This window comes from Canis lupus, chromosome 6, assembly GCF_003254725.2.
Source record: "Canis lupus dingo isolate Sandy chromosome 6, ASM325472v2, whole genome shotgun sequence".
Classification (NCBI taxonomy): domain Eukaryota; kingdom Metazoa; phylum Chordata; class Mammalia; order Carnivora; family Canidae; genus Canis; species Canis lupus.
In genome coordinates, this window is record NC_064248.1 from 25,689,804 (window position 1) to 25,706,654 (window position 16,851).

Sequence of the window (16,851 nt, forward strand, 5' to 3'; positions counted from 1 at the left end):
AGGAGGCAAGGGTAGGCATAAAGATAGACACATAGGGGTACCTGGGTGGCTCAGTAAATTAAGCATTTGACTCTTGATTTCAGCTCATATAATGATCTCAGGGTTGTGGGATTGAGCCTTACATTGGGCTTGGTGCTCAGCACAGAGTGCTTGAGATTCTCTCTTTCCCTCTCCTCTGTCCCTCCACCTGCTCCATTAATTAATTAATTAAATGTTTTAAAGACAGACACATGGACTAATGGAATAAAATGGAAATCCTGGAAATAAACCCTTGCATATAAAGTCAAATGATTTCTGACAAAGGTACCAAAATCATTCAATGAGGAAAGGACAGTCCTTTCTTTCCTTCCTTCCTTTCTTTCTTTCTTTCTTTCTTTCTTTCTTTCTTTCTTTCTTTCTTTCTTTCTTTCTTTTTAGGACAGTCCTTTTAACAAATGGTGTTTGAGAAACTGGAGAACCACATGCAAAAGAATGAAGTTGGACTCTTATCTTGTACCATACAAAAATCAGCTCAAAATGGATCAATGACCTAAAAGTAGGACCTAAAACTGTAAGACTCTTAGAAAAGAGTCTTCATGTCATTGGACTTGGCAATGACTTCTTGGATATGACACTAAAAGCACAGGCAACTAAAATAGAAATAGATCAACTGGCCTACTTCAAAATGAAAACTTTCTATACATCAAAAGACACAATCCAAAGAGTGAATAGTCATCCATGGAATGAAAGAAAACATTTACAAAGCATATATCGATAAAGGGTTAAAATCTAGAATATAGAAAGAACTACCACAATTCAACAACAACAAAAAATCCAACAAAGAACAAGATTTTAAAAATAAGCAAAGCACTTGGACATTTATTTATAAAAGATATACAAAAAGTCAACAAGCACATGAGAAGATGTTCAACATCACTAGTCATAGGAGAAATGAAAATCAGAACCACAATGGGATGTCATATCTTTTTTTTTTTTTTGTCTTATCTTTTCTATTAGGATGGCCACTATCAGAAAAACAGAAAACAGCAAATGTTGATGAGGATGTGGAGAAACTGCAATCCTTGTGCATTACTGGTGGGAATATAAAATGATGCAGCCATTACAGAAGACAGTATGACAGTTCCTTAAAAAAGTAAAAATAGAGGGGTGCCTGGTGGCTCAGTGGGTTAAGCACTTGGTTAACCCAAGTTTCAGCTTGGGTTTCAGCTCAGGTTGTGGTCTCAGGATCATGAGATCAAGTCCAGCATAAGGCTCTGGGCTCAGCTCTGAGTCTGCTTGGGATTCTCTCTCCCTCTCCTTCTGGCCCTCCCCTCTGCTCACTTGTGTGCTCATTCTCTCTCTCTCTCTCTCTCTCTCTCTCCATTCTAAAATGAATAAATAAATCTTTAAAAAGATTAAAAATTAAAAATAGAATTACTATCTGATTCAGCAATTTCACTGCTGGGTATATCTGAAAGAATTGAAAGCAGGGTCTCAAAAAATATATGCATACACCCATTTTCATAGCAGCATTTTCATAAAAGTGAAAAGGTAGAGGCAACCTGTGCCCATCAATGGATGAAGGGATAAACAAAATTTGATATATCCATGCATTGAAATATTATTCAGCCTTAAAAAGGAAATTCTCACACCTGCTACAACATGGGTAGATCTTGAGAACATTATGCTAAGTACAACAAGCCAGTCACAAAAAGACAAATACATTATGACTCAGTTGTAGGAGTTATCTAGAGTAGTCAAGTTCACAGAAATAGAAATAGGCAGAACAGTGGTTACTAGGGGCTGGGAGGAGAAGGAAATAGAGAATTGTTTTTGGTGTTTGATGGGTATACAGTTTCAGTGTTGCAAGATGAGAAAGTTCTGGAGATGGGTTGCACAACAATGTGAATGTATGTAACACTACTGAATTGTATACTTAAAAATGGTTAGCATGATAAATTATTATATGTATTTTATCGAAATTTAAGAAAAAGAATAGTAAAGACAAAAAAAAAAGGAAGCAGGAACTTTTCCAAATCATAGTCGTTTCAAAGTTAAAACCCATTTTCTAAAAAAAAGTTAAACACTAAAGCAGTGTCTAGGGGAAAATGGGAGAGAAAATGCTGGAATAAGCTGAATGTATGAAGGCTTTTTTCCCTCCGTTCCCAAATAAGCTGCAGAAGCTTTAAAATAAATCAAAATTTTCTATAATCAAAGCATATTGAGTTTTTGAACTGTCATTTACTTAAAGCCTCAAAATAAGCACAATAAAATCATCACTGAAATGTTGAGCATAGAAAAGAAAAAAAAAGAAACGTTGAGCATAACATTCATCCCAGCAATAAAAGGAAATTGAAAAACCAACAGCCCTGAACACATTTTCAGTTCCATCTTGACAAAGACATTTGACAAATGGGACAACTTTCAGCCCACCTCCTCTACCAGAGTGGCAAGCAACAAAAGAGAAGCAAAATCTAGGGGTACAGATAAGAGTGAAGAGGATTCTCTTGCTTATCCAGAGGAAATCACTTCCCGAGGGCTCCAGAAAAACCGGAGTTAAAAAAAAACACAGAGAGAGAGACTCCATAACCACCCGCCCCACCTCCACCCCAATGCTGCTTGATGGTTTTCCACTGATACTAGAATAACATTTCAACTTTTTACCATGGGAGTACCTGGCTGGCTCAGTTGGAAGAGCATGTGACTCCTGATCATGGGATCATGAGTTCAAGCCCCAAATTGGGGTTAGAGATTACTGAAATAAGTAAAACTTTAACAAAAAAAAGTAATAATAAGTAAGGGCACCTGGGTGGCTCGGTAGGTTGAGTGTCCAACTGTTGGTTTCGGCTCAGGTCATGATCTCTGCGTCAGCCCTCAAGTGAACTTTGCACTAGGTGTGGAGCCTGCTTGAGATTCTCTCCTTTTCCCTCTCCCTCTGCCCTCCCACTACTTGCACTCTCTTTCTCTCTCAAATATTTTTTAATGTTTAATAAATAAAAATAAATTAAAAATAAACTCCTTACTATGATGTGAAAAGTGTACATGAGCTGGCCCCTGTCTACTTCTGCCCTTGTTCTTCGTTCTCAAAATCAAGAATCAACACACTTTACTGGTAAAGAACCAAATAGGAGGGTACCTGGGTGGGTCAGTGGTTGAGCATCTGCCTTTGGCTCAGGTCATGATCCCGGGTCCTGGGATCGAGTCCCACATTAGGCTCCCCACAGGGAGCCTGCTTCTCCTTCTGCCTACATCTCTGCCTCTCTCTGTGTGTGTCTGTCATGAATAAATAAAAATTAAAAATAATTAAAAATAAAAAAATAAATGCTGCTTTGATAGAAAGGTCTCCTTCATTCCTCCACATGCAAATAGTTCTCCCTCAGCCTCTATCATAAATTCCCATCCTTTAAGCCCACGGACTTAACAGTTTGTAATTATATATTACTTCACGTGCTTATATTGTTCAATATTTGTCCTCCACTAGACTGAATGTTCTGTGATGGCAAGAATTATACTATTTTGCTCACTCTATCCCCAGCATCTAGCGCCATGCCTAGCATGTAAGAGCACTCAATATTTGTTGAATGAATGACTGAATGTTGTCCCACAAAGTTTTCATTCATGTCATCCATCACCTAGAGTCCATCATGGTGATGACACCCTCAACCAGTGGGAGGCAAAAACAAACCTACACTGGACTAGATGGACTACTCTGGGGAAGATGGGGTGAGGACCCATATTTTTTCATGCCTGCATCCATTTTTGGCACAAACATATCCCATTTATAAATTGAGAGTTTGGGATTAGTTCAGGGTTTCTTGAAAGGATCGTTTCCCTTGTGGAAAATAGTAAGAAATCTCCTGGCAATCAGTCCTTGCCTCCTAATTCCCATTCAGTATTTCTAACTAACAGCTAGGTAAAGTCTCCACTGGTGCTAATTAGTCTTTAATACCTGTCTGAATTTGCCACTGTCTCTTTTTCTTTTTTAAGATTTTATTTATTTATTCATGAGAGACACACACAGAGAGAGCCAGACACAGTCAGAGGGAAAAGCAGGCTCCATGCAGGGAGCCCGATGTGGAACTTGATCCTGGGACTCCAGGATCACTCCCTGAGCCGAAGGCAGGCACTAAACTGCTGAGCCTGCCCAGGGGTCCCATCACTGTCTCTTTTTCAACAAAGATAGAACAAAGCTCCAAGCTCAGAACCCTCATGAGGCCACAATTTATCACTAGGATTTATTTTATTTTTGAAATTAGCGTACAATATCTTTGGTATCTAGTTCTACAAGTTTGAACACATGCATAGCCACCACCACCACCAGGATACAGACCAGCTCCATCACCCGAAAATGCCCTCATGCCACCACTTCTGTGATCAACCCCTCCTACCACCCTCTGCCCACCACTGATCTATTCTCTGTCCTTCTAGCTTCACATTTTTCAAAATGTATAAATGGAATCACACAGAATGTAGCCCTTTGAGACTAACTCCTTTCATTCAGCATAATCTAGCTAGGATTTAATAACATGGTTTGGTTTTCCCTGTATGTATGTACATATATAGTCACCTATATTTATAAGCAAGTGATACAAGTTTTCCATTTACAAAAATGACGTAAGTTTCCTTTTAAAATGAATCAGTTAGGTAAAAATAATAGATAAATATTAGTATGTGTGGTAAGAAAAGGGGCAAAATCATGAAGGTGGAACACAAATGACTAAATTCTGGATTACAATAGACATTATACAATAATATAACTGCACCCCCTCACCCCAACACACGAACACAAAATACCAGTCTGTAATTCTAAGAACTCCAGAAAGGGAAGAAAAAAAGAATTTTACAAGAAGAATCAGTCCATTCCTAGGCATCTCATTTCAAGAAAGCTTTCGTAATCACAGTTCTGGAAGCTTCGATTCCACTTGATCTTGGAAAAACAATTCCAACACAAAGAGGGAAGGCCATCACCCATCTCTGAGCAGTTACCAGAGCAGGAAGCCATCCTACACTTGAACACACCCACATTTCAGCAGAGACATAGATTTTGTTTGCCATGCTCTTTGTTGCCATGTTATCTTAATAATTACTTTGGCTGTCATCATCCACACCACTACAAATATATGCTTTAGGATCTTTTATCTGCAGTGCATAATGTTTAGAACGAGAAAATAAAGGCAATTTAAATAGCATCTAATAAGCATGTGAGGGCAAAACCTTCAATCACCCATTTAACAAAACCCTCTGGTTACTAAGCATTAATCTCCATGGGACATTTCAGAGACCGTTTCCACCTTTGACCCAGGTGCAGTCATAGCCATACATTTGGATCCTGCAGAAAACAAGGTCTGTGTTTGCAAAATATCAATATCAAAACTCTGAATAGAATGGGAAAATACAAATAGAACTAAGTCAGTATATCTTCCTGTCCTTTATGTTTGCCCTTCATAAAATAATTTAATTTTTAAGACATTTACTTAATTCCCAAAGAATGGTAATTATATTTTATGACTGCAAAAAGAGGGGCACCTGGGTGGCTCAGTCTGTTAAGCATCAGAATCTTGGTTTCAGCTCAAGTCATGATCTCAGAATCATGGGATTGGCCCCCCATGTAGGGCTCTGCAATGGGCATGTAGTCTGCTTGAGATTCTCTCTCTCCCTCTCCCTCCTCCTCCTCCTCTGCTCCTTCCCCCACTCTCTCGCTCTCTCTAATATAAATAAATATATATATATATGTTTTTATAGATTTTATTTTATTTATTCATGAGCGAGAGAGAGAGGCAGAGGCACAGGCAGAGAAAGAAGCAGGCTCCATGCAGGAAGCCCAATGTAGGACTCAATCCCGGGACTCTAGGACCACGCCCTGGGCCGAAGGCAGGCACTAAACTGCTGAGCCATCCAGGGATCCCCAAATATTTTTTTAAAACAAGAATTTAAGATTTTTAGCTTGCTTAACATGTGAGAAAGAGTCAGAGGCTGCCAAATGAACTGGAACTTTAATCTCATGAAGATATCACCTAGACATGGCAAAAATCCACCCAGAGAATGGTCTAATGTGCTACATTTACTGTGGAGGTTGCAAATGCTTTTTATAACACCAAATTAAGATGATTCTAACACATATTTACAATAATTTGGGAAACTTGGATGATAGAGCTGACAAATGTCACCAATTAATCTTCAGAGGAGGGGTACCTGGGTGGCTCACTGGTTGAGTTTCTGCCTTTGTCCCAGGTCATGATCCCAGGGTCCTGGCATCAAGTCTCACATCCGGCTCCCCATAGGGAATCTGATTCTCCCTCTGCCTATGTCTCTGCCTCTCTCTCTGTGTCTCTCACAAAGAAATAAAATCTTTAACAAAATCTTTAGAGGAAAATTCAAGAAAAAGCTAAGATAGGATCATTCTTTTAATTACATGGATGTTTTGAAGGCCCCCAAATTTCATTACACTGGCTAAGATACCTCCTCATTTTATTTTTTTCAAACTATAATCCATTCTTGATGAAAAGTCTCTGCACTCCCTCAGAACTCCCCAAATTCTTTCCAGGAATCTCACTCATTTTATAACCAGAACTCAATCCCTCTCCATGCAAATGACATTTTTTAAAAATATATTTATTTAAGTAATCTCTACACCCAATGTGGGGCTCAAACATCAACCCCAAGATCAAGAGTCACATTCTTTTCCAACTGAGCCAGCCAGGGGCTCCACAAATGACATTTTGTAACAAGACCATCTTGTATATAAGACCATCCTCAAAGTAGGTGAGGCCCACAGGCCTTAGATATAAAGCAGACTGATGCAAGGGAATTGCAAGGGCATTTGCATTCAGGTGCCCATGCTCTGTTTGAAGCACAGGGTGTGTGGTTGGTTTTTCTTCTCTTAGATTATTGGTAGAAGTCATGTATCTAGGACATTGATTCTCAATCAGTACAGTTTTGCCTCCAGATAGCACATTTCACAACATCTGGAAGCCTTTCTTGTTCTCTCACAACTTGGGGTGAGGTATATGATATTGGCAGTAGGTGGAGGCCAGGGATACTGTTAAATATCCTGTGATGTACAGAATAGTCCCCCCAGAGAATTATCTGACTCAAAATGTTAATAGTGGTGAGGTTGAGAAAGCCCCTTATAGAGGAGATCATCTAGGGCAATACTGTCTAATAGAACATTCTATGATGATGAAATCATTCTATACCATGCATCTTGCAGTTCAAGTCTAGGGAAGAATAAAGCTTAAAGGAACTCCAATATATTTTTTTAAGATTTTATTTGTTTGAAAGACAGAGTACAGAGCAAGAGAGAGAACACAGTGGGTGATAGGGAGGGACAGAGGGAAAGGGAGAAGCAGACCCCCCACTGAGCTGGGAGCCTGATGCAGGGCTCAATCCCAGGACCCTGAGATCATGACCTGAACCAAAGGCAAATGCTTAGCTGACTGAGCCACCCAGGTGCCCTAGGAACTCCAATATTTAAAGCTTCACTAATCAGGGGTGCCTGGGTGGCTCAGTCAATTAAGCATCAGACTCTTGATTTCAGCTCAGGTTATGATCTCTGGATGGTGAGATCAAGCCCAGCATTGAGAGATTTTCTCCCCTTCTCCCTCTGCCCTTTCCTCCATGTCTTTCTCTCTCAAATAAATAAATCTTTAAAAATAAATAAATAAAACTTCACTGATCAGTGTACATCAAGCTGGGGAACCCAGGAGACTCACTTGGGAGCTTGCTGGAGATAAGGGCTGTGGATTGTCAATGACCTACTAGTCCCAGTTTACCCAAAACTTTCTTGGTTTTAGCACTGGAAGTTCCATGTCCTAGGAACCTGTCAGTCTCAGGAAAACAACTTTAGCTCATGTCCCATTCCCACAAGTTTCTATTCACTGGGTGTGCAATGGGACCTGATAGTTTGCCTTTTTATCAGGTTTCCCAGGAAATTCTTCTGTATGCCAAGGTTTGAGAATCACTGCAGAGCAGCCAGTTAATGGAAGCTGCAAAGAGCAGGTACACAGAGGTGGGAAGGAGAAAGTAGTGAGTTGCTGACACCCAGGCAGCTTAGTGCCTTCTTGCATGGCTGCACTGCTCCAACCTGCCCCAGAAGAACAAGGACCTCTCTGGGAGAGCCAGAGACAACACAAGATTCATATAATGGCTCTTGAATCCATTGAGACCTGCTAGAAGGAGTGGCCTCCTCTGCAACTCAAGAAAGGATCTCACTTTCTGGAAACCTAAAGGCTGTGGGAACCCCTCCTCATCCCCTTTGCCACCATCCATGTGCTCAGAATCCTGCCAGGAGCAGGGAAAATGATAAACCTTAAGGTCCCCTGTGGCTCTACTGCTTTCTCTACCACTGGGTTTCAGAAAGGCAGGAGAGGACAGTAAAGCTAGGATGAGTTCTATCCATACCCTGTGATTTGGGGTCTGGGGCAAGCCTCTCTGAGAGGAAAAAGAACTCCCTTCTAGATCCACCTCTGGGACTAGAAGCTTAGTTCTTAATCAGACTAATTCAGATCCTCATACTAATCCATATAATGCCTATTTAAACAACCAGCATATTTTACAACCCCAGTATTGTGGTTCTAGATCTGGAGAAAGAAAAACAGAAGCTGAAACCAATGATAACAGGGCACCTGGGTGGCTCAGTGGTTGAGCATCTGCCTTTGGCTCAGGTGGTGATCCTGGGGTCCTTGGGATCAAGTCCCCGCATTGGGCTCTCTGCAGGGGGCCTGCTTCTCCCTCTGCCTCTGTGTGTCTCTCATGAATAAATAAAATTTTAATAAATAAATAAAAAAGAAACCAATGATAACAAAACAACCAATATGTGTGTGCCAGGCATTGTTATAAGAACCTGATGGGTAGGGCAGCCCAGGTGGCTCAGCGGTTTAGCACCGCCTTCAGCCTAGGGTGTGATCCTGGAGACCTGGGATCGAGTCCCATGTCGGGCTCCCTGCATGGAGCCTGCTTCTCCCTCTGCCTGTGTCTCTGCCTCTCTCTCTCCCTCTCTGTGTCTCTCATGCATAAATAAATAAAATCTTTAAAAAAAAAAAACAAAACGGTTAAAAAAAAAAAAAAGAACCTGATGGGTATTAACTCATTAAATCCTTACCACACACAGCCTTAGCAAATGCTGTTATTTTATTTTTTTAAAGATTTATTTATTTATGATAGGCACAGATAGAGAGAGAGAGAGGCAGAGGCACAGGCAGAGGGAGAAGCAGGCTCCATGCTGGGAGCCTGATGCGGGACTTGATCCCGGGACTCCAGGATCGCACCCTGGGCCAAAGGCAGGCGCCGAACCGCTGAGCCACCCGGGGATCCCCTACTATTCTTATTTTACTCATACTTATTTTACTGAGGCACAGAGAGGTTCAGTAACACCTGGCCAGAGAACACAGCCAACAAAGAGTGGAATACAGTATTGTAAATGCCCCTTTCTCTCAAGGAAGCAAATTTTCTTTTTCAATTCATTTGCTCAACATCCACATCTTGTACTTAAACATCTTTTTGCTCATGCTGGGTAAGCATGAGGTTAAGCTTGGGAAGTTTCTAGATTCAGTGTTATTTGCAGCATGGCCAGGAGCAGAGTGAAGAAGTAAGGAGTTTGTCTGGGACACAAATTTAAGGGGGAGTATCAAAAATCCCCATAACCTAGATAAATACTATCTTATGTAATATTTTTAAAAACTGGAAATAATGCAAAAAACACAGTGACTAGAATATCAACATTTTCAATAAAGAACACACTTTAAAGAACATGAAAGAACATGCTTTCATTGAAAGAACATTTCAATAAAGAACCAGGATTTTTTTTTTTTTTTAAGATTTCTCTTATTTATTTGAGAAAGAGAGCAAGAAAGCATGAGCAAGGGGAGGGAAAGAGAGAGAGAGAAGCCAACTCCCCATGGAGTGGGGAGCCTGACACAGGGCTCTATCCCAGGACCCCAGGATCATGACCTGAGCTGAAGGCAGCCACTTAATCCACTGAGCCACCCAGAAGCCCCAAACCAGGTTCAGGAGGTCTGATTTGTAGGATTGTTACAAATTGGCTCGGTTCCACAGTGACTGGCAGACAGGACTCTGCAATCCAGGCCTTTCATGAGTCCCCAGAATGACAGTTTGGTGGGAAGGGCGGTACACAAATTAAACCATCTTCCTGGGATTTCCACCTACCTCCTCTTCTATAAGGGCTTTCCTCTGATCATACAATTTATAAGTTAAGTCTCTGAAACAGGAGAAAATTCTACCTCTCCTTTGGAGAGCCATGAAATTTCATTTATTGGGGGTTCTAACAGATGAAAGATTGGGAACAACTCTGGACCTCCAGTTCTTCTTGTGAACTTATAGAAATAGAACTTTCTGCTCTTCTTTTAAATGATACCCACCCTGATTTAAATGCCATAGAAAACAGAACTTGTTTGTTCTGACATTCGTTAAAATGCAGAAATCCTACCCCACTCCTTACTTCTTTTCTGTTATTTGAGGAGTGTTCTTTCTAGAAATGATCCTACTGATGATTAGCATTGCATCAACTTGGGTTTATCTCTGGGAACATTGAACCTGAGGTGGATGAAAATAGCCTGAGCAGTAATATAATCCAGACTTCCGGCACACCATTCTGGGAACTCTTGGCAAACATAAGCCATGGTGTTATTCACCGAACTTCTAGAAAGAAGTTTATGCCTTCAACCTGACCCTTCCTCCTGGGGATTCCTCCTAGCCAGAATCCAGGTCTACCCAGCAAAGCATGATTATAGACCTTACTTCTTTAACATCCATATCCACTGAGCTCTTCTTTGCCTCTCCAGGGCAGAAGGAACCTAGTCAGACAACAATATCAATAAGCATAAAGACAGCACTATCTATTGAGGATCTACCTGAGTGCCAGGCACCATGTTATGCCCCTCCCATGCATTAGCAATTGTATCCTCCAACAACTTTATGGAGAAGTATTATCCTCACTTTATGATGATTACATTGAGGCCCAGAGAGGGTTAAGTAATTTCCCCAAGGTCACAAAGCTAAACAGAGGCAAATGGCAGATGGGATTCTAACCTGTGCATCTCTGACTGAACTTGGATCATCATCATCATAATCAGAGGAAGAAGAGAAGGACAAAGAGGAAGATGGGAAGTTAGAGATAATATTTACTGAGTGGCTTACAGTGCACCATATTTTCTTATTAACCCTTATTTCCACCGGGGAAGGTGGGAGCTCTTGGCATACATTCTACAGACAAGCACACTGAACCCTGAAAGGTACAATAACTCACCCACAGTGGCACAGCAGGACCCAAGGAACTACAGATTTTGATTCAGGCAGACAGCTCCAGAGCTTGCTAAGCCTTGCTTCCCGTTTCCCCATAGTCATTCTTCCCTGGGACAAGTATTTATTGTATATTTATTCTGTACCTGGCATCCGGTAATAAGCAATAGGACAGCCTGTTCCTGCCTCCTCCTATGGCACATTCCCAATGGTTCTCTATCATTTCTGTGACCCCCACACCACTTTCCAAACACTTGGGGTGCTTGGGTGGCTCAGTCAGGTAAGCCTCCAACTGTTGATTTTAGCTCAAGTCATGATCTCAGGGTCCTGAGTTGGCTCCAAGCTTAGCAGAGAGTTTGCTTGGGATTCTCTCTTCCTCTCCCTCTGTCCCTCCCCCAACTTGTACGCATGTGTACTCTTTCTCTCTCAAATAAATAAAATCGTAAAAAAAAAAAAAAAAAAAAATACACCACAAACAACAACCACAAAACGTCTTTCTTACCTGCCCTCCATCTGTTCTGGCGTTTCCTCTCCACTCTATGGAGACAGCGGATTTTTTTTTTTTTTTTTTTATAACACTAACCCATAAAGCCCATCTTCTTGTGCCTGAGACACAGCTCTGCTTGCTCTTACTCACCGTGCTGGGCCTGCCACTCAGCCTCCAGACGGGATATTTACCAGCTCCTGGCAGTTTGATACCACCCTAGGTATCCTCTCTCCCTTTGCTGCCAGCCAATAAATAACCAGGTCACACTCACTTAAAGTGAAGATTGGTCCTTGATCCCCAATGTCATGGTTGTGCCGTGGCCCCTGTGTACTGAATCTGCAAAGAAGCCCTGCCTAGGAGCCCAAATTGTGTATTTCTTTCTTCCTGAACCCCAGCTCTGCCCTCCCAACAATGTTCTTTTGGCATCAGTACACTATAAAGAGCAAAGTCCTTTCTAGAGGTTATTTTATCTCTTAGACACCATAAGGAAGTAACTAGGCTGATTTTTTTTTAATCCCAGAGAGTGAAGTGGAGTGGAAAGAGCCTATCTTTTCATGTATTCACCAAAGCATTCTTCTACAACATGACGCTCTGCTAGACACCCTCAAGCACTGGTCGCTTTGTTTTGCAGGTAATGCCCCTAGGGCAACATTCAGACATTACTAACTCCATAATCCTGCTGGCACGTCCCTTCCAGAGATAAAGGACAGGCAGCCTGGAACCAGCCCCACATTTCACAACAAGCTAATTTGCATCAGACCCTGACTCTAGTGCTCTGCAACTCTACCCCTCTGAGGCTCTACAATTCTATCCTTTGGAACCTCATTTTTCCCCACCCTCCTCTGCAAAATGGGGACAATACACTCTACCTTCAGTGGGCTTATTAGCCCTCAGCACTTGCGGAACACCTGGATTGCAGAATCCTGCCTGCCAATCAGTATGGAGCTGAGCCAGATGGGAATCCAAAGTAAAAGGACAAATCAGTAAATCTCTTGTAGGGATAAGTCAGGGTTTCTCAACCTCAGCACTACTGATATTTTGGGCGAGATAGGCTTGGTCACGGGGCTGTCTTGAGTATAAGAGGATGCTTAGCAGCATCCCCAGCCTTCATCCATTAGGTGCCAGTAGGACACACCCCATTACAAACCTCACAAGCTGTGGGCAACCCAAAATATCTCCAGGAATGGACAAGTATCCTCTAGGAGGGAAAACCATCCCCAGTTAAGAACCACCTTTGTTATTGATATAATGTGCCACAAACTCTGGATAGTATCTCCTGATTCCCATTGATAAGACAAGGAAATTAGCACCTCTGCATTTTACTCTAGGAAAATTTTTCTCCCCCTCGGTTTCCTTACTTCTAGAAACTACACCATATTTTTACATATTGCGCCTGTCCTACAGATCAGGGAACTGAAGCTCAGAAAACAGCTTGTCAAAGTCTCAGAGCTGGGAATTAAAGACAATATTTGAATCCAGGTCTAGCCAGAATAACTACTATGTAATTGTCCTTGCCACCTGAAATCCTCCTCCCCAAAAGCCTCATCAGCTGCTGTGGGTCATGTACTGAAGCAGAGGACCTTGTGCCCTCTTTGTACAACAAAAAGCTCCCAGTAACAGCCTCCTTGTATATTAGATGGAGACTAGGATATTGAGTGACACATCTCACTCTGCACTGAGTGTAGGGGGATTCTTAGCAATGTTCCGGATAGCAAACAGGGGTCTGGCTCTATGAACTACACACAAGGCAAGAAAGCTCCTTGGTCACCTCCTCCCCTCCCTTCCCACTTCTACTCTCCCCTGTCTCCTCTAAATGAACATACCTGCTGTAACATTCCCCTCTACTCTTGTAGTGGAAAGTCATAGCATTCACTGTAGCGAATGTTTATTGAGCATCTGCTAAGTGCCAGGCACTATTCTGAGTGCTTTATGTTTATTTGACCCAGAAGAAAACCATATGGGGTAGTTATCATTTATTGTCCCCATTTTACAGATAAGGAAACAGACCCAGAAGAGCAATAACTTGCCACATTCACTCTACTACAAGATGAGGGAATGTGAATAGAACGTCAAGGACATGCAGGCTACGATCCGTAGACCAGAGTTCAAATGTTGACTCCTCTACCAGCCACCCGTGTAACATCTGGCAAATGACCTAATCTCCCTGAACCTCAGTTTCCTCATCAGGAGTATGAGATAGCAGGGATTTTTTTTTTAAGATTTTATTTATTTAATCATGAAAGACAGAGAGAGAGAGAGAGAGAAAGAGGCACAGGGAGAGGGAGAAGCAGGCTCCATGCGGGGAGCCCATGGGACTCGATCCTGGGTCTCCAGGATCATACCCTGGGCTGAAGGCAGCACTAAACCGCTGAGCCACCAGGGCTGCCCCAGGGATTGTTTTAAGAATAACAACTAATAAGCGCTTTTTCTCCACTCATCAAGTGTTTACTGGGCATTACCATGTGCCAAGCACTGGGGACATATCTGCAAACAAAAATAGCAAAAAGATCCTACCCTTGTGGCATGCACACACGCATAAGGATGCACTTATGTGTTAACTCTAACCCTCACAATAACCCATAGGCTATTTACTATTACAGTACTGTACCTATTTCACAGATAGGGAGAAGGGGTCTCAGAAGCAGCTTTTCCCCACCTCCCTTCAACCTTCTAGGAAATAGTGAGACCTGGATTAGACATTAATGCTCCATCTCTGGAGTTCGACTTCCTGAATTCAAATCCTACTGTTTCCATCTGATTGCTGTGGACAAGTTACCTAACCTGTCTGAGCCCAAATATCTTCATGAGTATACTAGAACCAGGAGGCCCTATCTCAGGAGGCTGTCCCAGGAGAAAAACAAACATCTAACATTTAGAAAGTGCTTTTTGGGTCCCTAGCACACACGAGGTTCACAGAAACCCAGGAGACACATCTTATTTTGAGCTTCTTTTTACACAGGTGAGCACTAGAGCCCAGAGAGGGTAAGTAACTTGCCCAAAGGTGCAGAACCCATTAATAGTGTGATTCCAAAGCCAAGCTCTAAATCTGACCCGGCGCTGAGACAAGCTCACAGACTGGGCATGGTTGAGTGAGTGCCAGATAATTGGGTGTGGTTATTCTTTCTCTCCTGCTGCTGCCAGGAAGGCTGCACAGGGCGGGGGGGGGGGGGGGGGGGGGGGGCGGCGGATTGTACATACTGTTCAGGGGCTTCCCTATATTCCCTAACCGGGTCCTAACCAGGTCAGCGCCTTGCTGCCCAAAGCGGGAGCCACCACCTGGATCCTCCCATTCCGAGATTCCACCCCCGGGGTGATTCTCCTCCCATTTCTTTTTGTTTTGTTTTTTAATTTTTATAAATTTATTTTTTATTGGTGTTCAATTTGCCACCATATAGCATAACACCCAGTGCTCATCTCATCAAGTGCCCCCCTCAGTGCCCGTCATCCAGTCACCCCCACCCTCTGCCCTCCTCCCCTTCCACCACCCCTAGTTCGTGTCCCAGAGTTAGGAGTCTGTCATGTTCTGTCTCCCTTTCTGATATTTCCCACTCATTTTCTCTATTCCCTTTATTCACTATTTTCCCCCTTTATTCCCTTTCACCATTTTTTATATTCCCCAAACGGATCCTCCCATTTCTTGTACCCCATCCCCGCTCACTCCTTGCTCCCCCGCCAAAGCTGCCACCCCCTGGCCAACCCCCTGCCACCCCACGTTGGGGACAGACACCTGGTTCTTTTCATCAGTCACCTCTCGGAGCCAGGGAGGAGGCTCCAGAGCTGCTGAGTCTCGGTGGATACCTGAGAAGACGGTCCCAGAGCTGGCCCCAACACCTGGCGAACCTACCTCACCTCTGCTGGCTTTGAGTCCCCTGAGCTTGGCTCTCCGGGCTACCACGTCTGCTCACCTGCAAGGCACATGGGCAACCCAACCCTGGCCTGGGCAGTGGGTAGCTGGGCTGCGGGTCCTGGTGCCACCCCCGGACTTCCTGCCTGGAGGCAAGATCGCCTTCTTGGAATCCAGCCAAGTTCCTGCAAGTGCTGGGTTAGTACACCTGTTGGCATCAGAAACCTCTAGGCACTGCATTCATTGTTTCCTTCCATCAGGCAAACGTCACCAAGCGCGCACCGGCTGCTGCGAGCCCGCACCCAGAGGATCCAGAGGGTGCACAGGCTACGGTTGCGCTCTCCAAAACATTGGCCACTAGTCACATGTAGTAACACAGCATTTGAAATTGTGGCACCAATGAACTGAGATGTTTTTAAGACATAGGATAAAAAAATAAAAAACAAAAAACACCCCCCCAAAAAACACACACACACATTTTTTCAAACTCCTTAAGAAGCATTAAGTTGATTGCATGTTAAAATGATTATATTTGGATACTGATAATCGTTAAATAAAATATATTGTTACAATGATTTCTAAATAATAATTTAATTTTTATATAAAACTAATTTTTAATTATTTTTATATAAAAATTAATTTTTAATTATTTTTAAATAATAATTTAATTTTCCTTTTCTAAAATATAGCCACTAGAAACTTTAAAATTATGTGTCTTCCGGCAGCCCCGATAGCCCAGTGGTTTGGCGCTGCCTTCGGCCTGGGGTATGATCCTGGAGACCCAGGATTGAGTCCCACGTAAGTCTCCCTGCATGGAGCCTGCTTCTCCCTCTGCCTGTGTCTCTGCCTCTCTCTCTCTTTCTCTGTGTCTGTCATGAATAAGTAAATAAAATATTAAAAACCAAACCAAAAAAATTTTTTTTAAATAAAAAATAAAATTATGTGTCTCCTATTAAACTTTTATTGGATACTGCCGGTCTTGGGCAAGAACCTGAAGCTCTTCCCCCAAATACCTCTCCCAGTTCTCTTCTTTTTTTTTTTTAATTTTTTTAAATTTTATTTTACTTATTAATGATAGGCACACAGTGAGAGAGAGAGAGAGAGAGGCAGAGACACAGGCAGAGGGAGAAGCAGGCTCCATGCACCGGGAGCCCGATGTGGGATTCGATCCCGGGTCTCCAGGATCGCGCCCTGGGCCAAAGGCAGGCGCTAAACTGCTGCGCCACCCAGGGATCCCCTCCCAGTTCTCTTCTACAATTTATTCAGCCCTTATTTCCTTCAGGAA

The 16,851-nt window shown here is 42.6% G+C and overlaps 1 protein-coding gene across 3 annotated transcripts in view; it reads right to left on the reverse strand.

Moving 5' to 3' along the window:
* TMC5 (transmembrane channel like 5) overlaps positions 1 to 15,739 on the reverse strand; it is a 65,814-nt gene extending 50,075 nt beyond the window's left edge. The window contains exon 1 of one of the 3 annotated variants that reach the window (XM_025416389.3): positions 15,567 to 15,739. The gene's annotated coding sequence lies outside the window, so the exon portion shown is untranslated. Of the gene's footprint in view, positions 1 to 11,737; positions 12,121 to 15,566 lie in introns of those variants that run through there. The other 2 variants (XM_025416387.3, XM_025416388.3) reach the window with 2 other exon arrangements.
* Between the last annotated feature and the right edge of the window lie 1,112 nt (positions 15,740 to 16,851).